General features: G+C 43.8%; 1 pseudogene; it reads left to right on the top strand.

Moving 5' to 3' along the window:
• Window positions 1–447: 447 nt before the first annotated feature.
• LOC139379239 (piggyBac transposable element-derived protein 4-like) lies at window positions 448–5203 on the top strand (annotated as a pseudogene).
• Window positions 5204–8919: the final 3716 nt, after the last annotated feature.

The raw sequence follows: 8919 nt of genomic DNA, 5'->3' as shown, positions 1-8919 counted from the left end.
ATTGTCTATCCAATATGCTGTGTCTATGGGGCCAGATTGCACTTCCCAAGGCATCCAGCAGATGTCAACAGTGTTTAGACAGTTGTATGAGGCTTCTTTTGTGCAACGGGTTCGAATAAGAGCTGTTTCAACAAGTGGACTAGGCTGTGGCCAATCAGTTGTTTCCTGCGCGGTCACGCGGTGCGCTGTTCCTTCTATTTCCTCTGTAATGAATACACTATTGTCCAGTTCTAATATTATTGAAGATATATTATAAAAAGACCCTTAGGATTGTTTACAGTTTCTACAAACTGTAATGGAACTCTTTTGACTTTTCGTCTGGATTTTGCGCTCGCGCATTGTGCCTTTCGACTAAACGCTCGAACAAAACAGATGTATTTGGACAGTCATATGGACGTAATCGAACAAAACAAAGATTTATTGTGGGAGTCCTGGGAGTGCATTCGGATGAAGATCAGCAAAGGTAAGTGAAGCTTTATAATGCTATTTATGACTTTTGTTGACTCCACAACTTGGCGGGTAACTGTATGGCTTGCTTTTGTGGCTCAACGCTGTTCTCAGATGATTGAATATTGTGCTTTTGCAGTAAAGCTTTTTTGAAATCTGACACAGCGGTTGCATTAAGAACATGTTGATCTTTAGTTCTATGTAAAACATCTATCTTTCATCAAAGTTTATGATGAGTATTTCTCTTATTTGATTTGGCTCTCTGCAATTTCTCCAGATGTTTTGGAGGCATTTCTGAACATGACGCCAAAGTAAACAGAGGTTTTTGGATATAAACATGAACTTGATCGAACAAAACATACATGTATTTTGTAACATTGAGTCCTGGGAGTATCATCTGATGAATATCGTCAAAGGTTAGTGATTAATTGTATCTATATTACTGCTTTTTGTGACACCTATCTTTGGTTGGAAAATGGCTGAATGCTTTCTACTGACCTAACATAATGACATGTTCTGCTTTCTGCTGACCTATCATAATGATATGTTCTGCTTTCTGCTGCCCTAACATAATGATATGTTCTGCTTTCTGCTGCCCTAACATAATGATATGTTCTGCTTTCTGGGCCTGTAGTAACAGTGGATGAGCCACTGGTTCCATTCAGAGGTACATTTTCATTTTCATATCAAATGTAAGTGATTTTCACTGTTCATTTTATAATGTATTGCAGTAATATCATTGATTTATGTGATTGTTGTCTGTGACACTTATACTAATTACTGATAATAATCTCTTTTGTCAAAAGGTCGCTGTCCTTTCCGGCAGTATATGCCCAGCAAGCCAGCAAAATATGGCATCAAGATATGGGTGGTCTGTGGCGCACAATCCAGATACGCTTGGAAGATGCAAGTCTACACAGGGAAGCCGACCAGTGGAGGCCCGGAGAAGAACCAGGGGATGCGGGTTGTGCCTGATGTGACAGATGGAATGATGGGGCACAATGTCACTTGTGACAATTTCTTCACCTCTTGTGAACTCGGCCAGCAGCTCCTGAAGAGGAAGATCACCACGGTTGGGACAGTCAGAAAGAACAAGCCTGAGCTCCCCCTGCACTCAACAAGGGGGAGGGAGGTCTTCTCATCAAAGTTTACCTTCACCCCATCCCCACTCTAGTTTCTTACCTCACAAAGAGGAACAAGAATGTGGTCCTCCTGAGCATACGGCACAAAACGGCTGAGATCAGAGATCGTGAGGACAGGAATCCAGCCATCGCCCTGGACTACAACCACAACAAAGGAGTCGTGGACAACCTGGACAAGGAGATTGGAACTTACAGCTGCAGGAGGATGACTTCCCACTGGTCACCGGTGGTCTTTCAAAACATCATTGATGTGTCCTCATACAATGCCTTTGTGATATGGGACAAGATCAACCCTACCTGGATGCCTGATAAGCAGAACAAGAGGAGGGTGTTCCTGGAGCATATGGGAAAGGCACTTGTAACCCCACACATTCAAAGAAGGGAGCGCCTCCCTTGCACAGCAGCTCTCTGCAACGCTTGTAAAAGCTGTTCAGGGGGCTGAATCTTGTCCTGATCCACCTGAGGCTGCAGCTGGGGCAGCAAGAGGAAGAAAGAGAAAGAGCAAGAGTAAAACTAATACTATGTGCTGCACATGTGAGAGATACATCTGTAAAGTCCATGTACACACACTTGAATACTGTCCTACATGTGCTAATTACAGTTGATTGATTTATGTTCTTCACATTTTTGTTTGTATCTATTATACAGTGTATAATAATATATCACTATGTCGCCAAAATATTTTAAGACAGTTATTGTTTCCCTTCAATGAAATGCATTCAAAACGACTTTCTACAGATTTCTGCTTTTGTGACAAATGTGTTGTAATAAAAACGAGTTGTGTCCACTGATTTAAATGCAGTCTCTCTGCATTGTGAAGAGGGAAAACCCAGATATTCACAACGTTTGTGATGAATGACAGGTTGTTTCTTCATGCAAAATAGATTATAGGTTTAAAATTCAATTAAGCTGCTTTATTTGAGGGGTTAAGTGAAAGCAGGTCATTTTGAACTTTTAGGACAAGGGGAGTATACAGACTGTTGAGACTACACAACTACACAAGGGTTAAGGTTAGACACAAAGGTAATCCCATAATGCCTCCACCTAAAATGACAGGTCCTTGAATAATATTCAAAGTAAAACACTAGTAGTGTCAATAAATCCAGTATGACTAACAGCTATTGATGATTCCTAAACAGTATACCCTTACTTCCTAAACTTAACTACCAGCTGCAACTGTTTCAGAAGACAGGAGTGACAGAGAGTAGAGTATCGGAGACAAAAACAAATGGATGAAGACAAGAAGGGAGGAGTAAGGGACGGGACAGGAAGACATCAATCTATTTTTCAATTTAATGTATTTATAAAGCCCTTTTTAAGTCAGCCGTTGTCACAAAGTGCTATTAAGAAACCCAGCCTTAAACCCCAAACAGCAAGCAATGCAGATGTAGAAGCACGGTGGCTAGGAAAAACTCCCTAGAGGGGCAGGAACCTAGGAAGAAACCTAGAGAGGAACCAGGCTCTGAGGGGTTTGCCAGTCCTGTTCTGGCTGTGCCGGGTGGAGATTATAACAGAACATGGCAAAGATGTTCAAACATTCATAGATCAACAGAAGGGTCAAACAATAATAATAATCACAGTGGTTGTAGAGTGTGCAACAGGTCAGTACCTCAGGAGTAAATGTCAGATGGCTTTTCATAGCCGAGCATTCAGAGTTAGATACAACAGATGCTGTAGAGAGAGAGAGTTGACAACAGCAGGTCTGGGACAAGGTAGCACGTCCGGTTAATTTCTTGATGCACCCATCCCGTTAGCGGGATCATTTTCGTCAACATCTTCTGAATTGCAAATTCAAATTAAAGTACTAAAAATATTTAATTTTCATGAAATCACAAGTGCAATATTGTTGTTAATCCACCTGGCGTGTCAGATTTCAAAAAAGCTTTTCAGCGAAAGCATACCAAGCGTTTATGTAAGGACATCTCTCTCAGCAGACAAAACATTACAAAGAGCTAGCAGCAAAGTAGATTGGTCACGAAAGTCAGAAAATCTATAAAATGAATCGCTTACCGTTGATGATCTTCAGATGTTTGCACTCATGAGACTCCCAGTTACACAATAAATGTACCTTTTGTACCATAAAGATTATTTTTATCTTAAAAATACCTCCCTTTGGTTGGCACGTTATGTTCAGAAATCCACAGGCTCGAGTGGTCACGACGGGGCAGACGAAAATTCCAAATAGTATCCGTAAAGTTCGTAGAAACATGTAAAACGTTTTTTTTATAATCAATCCTCTGGTTGTTTTTACAAAATATCTAATCGATAATATTTTATCTGGTTGATATCCCTTTAATTGGAGGACAGGCATGAAATGGAACAGGGAGATTTGTTTCTCTTAGGCACTTCCTGGTTGGATTCTCCTCAGGTATTCGCCTGCAATATCAGTTTTGTTATACTCACAAACAATATTTTCACAGTTTTGGAAACTGTAGAGTATTTCCTATCCTAATCTGACAATTATATGCATAATCTAGATTCTGGGCCTGAGAAATAGGCAGTTTCATTTGGGTACGTTTTTCATCCAAACATGAAAATACTGCCCCCTACACTCAAGAGGTTTTAACAGGTCAGGGTTCCTTAGCCGAAGGCAGAACAGTTGAAACTGAAGCAGCAGCACAACTAGGTAGACTGAACACAGCAAGGAGTGATCAGGCCAGGTAGTCCTGAGGCATGGTCCCAGGGCTCAGGTACTCCGGGAGGAGAGGGAGAGAGAATTAGAGGGAGCATTCTTAAATTCACACAGGACACCAGACAAGACAGGAGAAATACTCCAGACATAACAGACTGACCCTAGTCCCCCGACACACACAATTGCAGCATAAATACTGGAGGAAGGAGGGGTCAGGAAGACACTGTGGCCCCGTCCGACAATACCCCGCACAGGGCTAACCAGGCAGGGCTAACCTCACACCTCTAGGGGGATATATTCAACCATCAACTTACTAAGGGACGGGACAGGAAGAGATGGGTGGAGGAGTAAGGGACGGGACAGGAAGACATGGGTGGAGGAGTATGGGACGGGACAGGAAGACATGGGTGGCAGTGAAGAGATTGATTAGAGATCCATGATTAATATCGATAGGGGAAGAAACTTTTCAATATGTTTTTTTGGGTTACTTAAATATTTAGACAATAAAGATTAATGTCGAAATTTGTTGAAATGAACTGATGGACTCTGTTTTGTCCTCTGTTGTCGTCGGGGATGAAAATGCTTTGCCTCGCTTTCTATCACTAATTGTATGTTAATGATGGCAATGGTGATAGTCCTACTGTTACTACCCACAATGACCTAGACTGCATCAGTAACATCCTGACTACCCACAGCCACAAAACACCTCCTAATATCTCTCTATGTCTGGGACTGTTTCTAAAGTTTAGGAGCCCGAAATAGTGAGCCAATGGCAGATTTAGACCTATTTTACACTACACCCCTCATAACCCAGAGAGAGGGGGCTAAATGAAGAGTGTTAGATGTTAAAGATTTGCTGGAACGAGCAATTTTTTCCAGGGCTTGGTTGTAGTGCATGGTGGGAATTGTTGTAGCTAATGAGATCCGGTGGACTGAGTGTGCAGGCCCCTGAGAGCCCTGCGTTTTTCCTTACAGGGCCTGAGACTCGCTGACTCGCTGAAACACCTTTTCCCCCTCAGACTTTGTTTTTCCACACATACCCACCATATACTGACTCTGGGAAACTCCAAGAGAGCCGTTGACTCCCAGAGAACTCATCTGTTTACTTGTATGACCGCCTGTGGTTGGTTGGTTGTGTTGTGTTGCAGAGCAAGGGGGATAATTGGTTTGCGGACTTGTTTTTTTTTTATCATCAGTTTCTAATGAAATGCGTTTTTAGTAAAAAGGACAAGGCACAGGGGGATTTTAGATGCTGGTTTTTGTAGACGTTCAGCAAATACTGTCACCGCTAGCATCCCACTTATTTACACGGGATAATAGGGGGTATTTGTCACAGAACTACAGTATGTGGAAGATTTTTGGAATAGGACTATTGGTTTGTGACTATCACAGTAGTTTGGCCACACACACACACACACACACACACACACACACACACTGGAGTATATAGCAAGTTAGCAAGTTACTGTGGTCCTGCATTGAAGGAGTTTTTCAGTACAGTCTTTCACTCCTGAATGCAGTGCACACTCTCTAGACGGCCCCATGAATGTTGATGTGTCTGCATCTCGCCTTGGCCCTCCCACCCTTCAGTCAAGCACCCGTAGTCTCCAAAGCGCGCAACAATGCACGTTTAAGTCGTTAAGTAATTAAGAGTCCCTTTAGCAGAAAATATCACTTTTAATTTGGCTCAGGCCGCTCGGCGTTAAAATCTCAGCACTGATGATCCATAATTCAGTCTCATTAAAACACATTAAATTCAGATTTCTGTTGACAGCACATAAATGAGAACGTCTTCATCAGCAGCTGGGTGGATTATATTCCTAAAATGTTGCCAACGTGTTAAGAGGTAAACCACAGGAGGGACAGGGAGGAGGCAGGGAGACGTTGGTGATCATAACCTGTGTGCAGAGCTTGTGTACTACCATTAAATTCAGAGCTTATACTACCATTAAATTCAGAGCTTGTATACTACCATTAAATTCAGAGCTTATACTACCATTAAATTCAGAGCTTGTATACTACCATTAAATTCAGAGCTTATACTACCATTAAATTCAGAGCTTGTATACTACCATTAAATTCAGAGCTTGTACTACCATTAAATGCAGAGCTTATACTACCATTAAATGCATAGCTAGTATACTACCATTACGTTCAGCATTGATTTAAGATAAAACACCAACTATTAAACATTCACATTCCACTGACCGAAGCCCTTCGCCACTGACCGAAGCCCTTCGCCACTGACCAAAGCCCATCGCCACTGACCGAAGCCCTTCGCCACTGACCGAAGCCCTTCGCCACTGACCGAAGCCCTTCGCCACTGACCGAAGCCCATCGCCACTGACCGAAGCATTTCGCCACTGACCGAAGCCCTTGGCCACTGACCGAAGCCTTTCGCCACTGACCAAAGCCCTTCGCCACTGACCAAAGCCCATCGCCACTGTATTTACATGTGAAAACACTAGCACTCGTTATTAAAAAGAGAGACTAAAGTTGTCTGTCTGGGTGGTAGGTTGGAGTGGAGAGGGGGAAGGGGCAGTGGGGAGCAGAGGGGGGGAGGCTGCGGAGCTTGGGAGGGGAAAGGGGAGAGGGGGGAGGGGGCAGTTCCGTTCTGGTGTGTGTTCTGGTCTGGTCTGTGTTCTGTTCTGGTCTGTGTTCTGGTCTGGTCTTTGCTCTGTTCCGGTGTGTGTTCTGGTCCGGTGTGTGTTATTGTCTGTGTTCTGGTCTGGTCTTTACTCTGGTCTGGTGTGTGCTCTGGTCTGGTCTGTGTTCTGGTGTGTGTTCTGGTCTGTGTGTTCTGGTCTGGTGTGTGTTCTGGTCTGTGTGTTCTGGTCTGGTGTGTGCTCTGGTCTGTGTTCTTTCTGGTCTGTGTTCTGGTCTGGTGTGTGTTCTGGTCTGTGTGTTCTGGTCTGGTGTGTGTCACCTATGTCTGTTTTTGTTTCTGTTTGTGTAGTGGTGTATTGTTCTATACAGCTTTGTCATTAGTGCTTGAATGTCCAACCGAGCCTTGTGAATACCAGAGTTCTCTTAAACTCATGTATTCATGTATTGGAGCATTAATGTGTTCTCTCTCACACGTCACCTTTTGTTCTCTTAATCTCTATGGTGATTCTCAATCCGTTATGCGTTCTAAACAAAGTGGCAGGGTTCCCGCCTTGGTTCCCACCTCGCCGTATCACAGATAATTGTGAGACAAATAGAACACACGCTTCCATTTGCCAGTCGTGAGGAAGAGGTGATAATTAATATGCCATGCCCGATATTCGACGCAATTGGTTTTTACAATTGGCTCAGAGGAAGGTCGCCCCAACAGCACTTACGTAATTAATATAACAAAACAGTTTTCAAAGGACTACACATGTCGACGAGGCTTTCGATCGTCCGTGGTCGTGGCTCAGGAGAAAGCAAATCAAGAGACGGCAATTACAGAAGTGAGTGTGAATGAGGGCCAGAGACAGAGAGAAAGATATGCTAAAATACTGTTTTTTTTCACAGTGATATAGCGTAATGTGTGTTTTACCTGCATACACCCAAATCTGGCTTTGAAATGCAAGGATAGCTGAGAAATGGAATAGAGCTGAGAAATGGAGTAGAGCTGAGAAATGGAGGAGAGCTGAGAAATGCAGCAGAGCTGAGAAATGCAAGGAGAGCTGAGAAATGGAGGAGAGCTGAGAAATGGAGTAGAGCTGAGAAATGGAATAGAGCTGAGAAATGGAGGAGAGCTGAGAAATGCAGCAGAGCTGAGAAATGCAAGAATAGCTGAGAAATGGAGTAAAACTGAGAAATGGAGTAGAGCTTAGAAATGGAGGAGAGCTGAGAAATGCAGCAGAGCTGAGAAATGCAAGGAGAGCTGAGAAATGGAGGAGAGCTGAGAAATGGAGTAGAGCTGAGAAATGGAGTAGAGCTGAGAAATGGAGGAGAGCTGAGAAATGCAGCAGAGCTGAGAAATGCAAGGAGAGCTGAGAAATGGAGGAGAGCTGAGAAATGGAGTAGAGCTGAGAAATGGAGTTGAGCTGAGAAATGGAGGAGAGCTGAGAAATGCAGCAGAGCTGAGAAATGCAAGGAGAGCTGAGAAATGGAGGAGAGCTGAGAAATGGAGGAGAGCTGAGAAATGGAGGAGAGTTGAGAAATGCAGGAGAGCTGAGAAATGGAGGAGAGCTGAGAAATGGAGGAGAGCTGAGAAATGGAGGAGAGCTGAGAAATGGAGGAGAGCTGAGAAATGGAGGAGAGCTGAGAAATGGAGTAATATAAGTGATTATATATGGAACTGGACAGCAAGTTTGTATCAGGATAGGGCTGAAAGCATGGTATGGGGATAGGGCTGAAAGCATGGTATGGGGATAGGGCTGAAAGCATGGTATGGGGATAGGGCTGAAAGCATGGTATGGGGATAGGGCTGAAGGCATGGTATGGGGATAGGGCTGAAGGCATGGTATGGGGATAGGGCTGAAGGCATGGTATGGGGATAGGGCTGAAGGCATGGTATGGGGATAGGGCTGAAGGCATGGACTGGGGATAGGGCTGGAGGAATGGTATGGGGATAGGGCTGAAGGCATTGTATGGGGATAGGGCTGAAGGCATGGTATGGGGATAGGGCTGAAGGCATGGTATGGGGATAGGGCTGAAGGCATGGTATGGGGATAGGGCTGAAAGCATGGTATGGGGATAGGGCTGAAAGCATGGTATGGGGATAGG

This window comes from Oncorhynchus clarkii, chromosome 21 (assembly GCF_045791955.1).
Source record: "Oncorhynchus clarkii lewisi isolate Uvic-CL-2024 chromosome 21, UVic_Ocla_1.0, whole genome shotgun sequence".
Classification (NCBI taxonomy): Eukaryota; Metazoa; Chordata; class Actinopteri; order Salmoniformes; family Salmonidae; genus Oncorhynchus; species Oncorhynchus clarkii.
The sequence above is the reverse complement of the archived record's forward strand: the minus strand, read 5'-3'. Positions and strand labels throughout refer to the sequence as shown.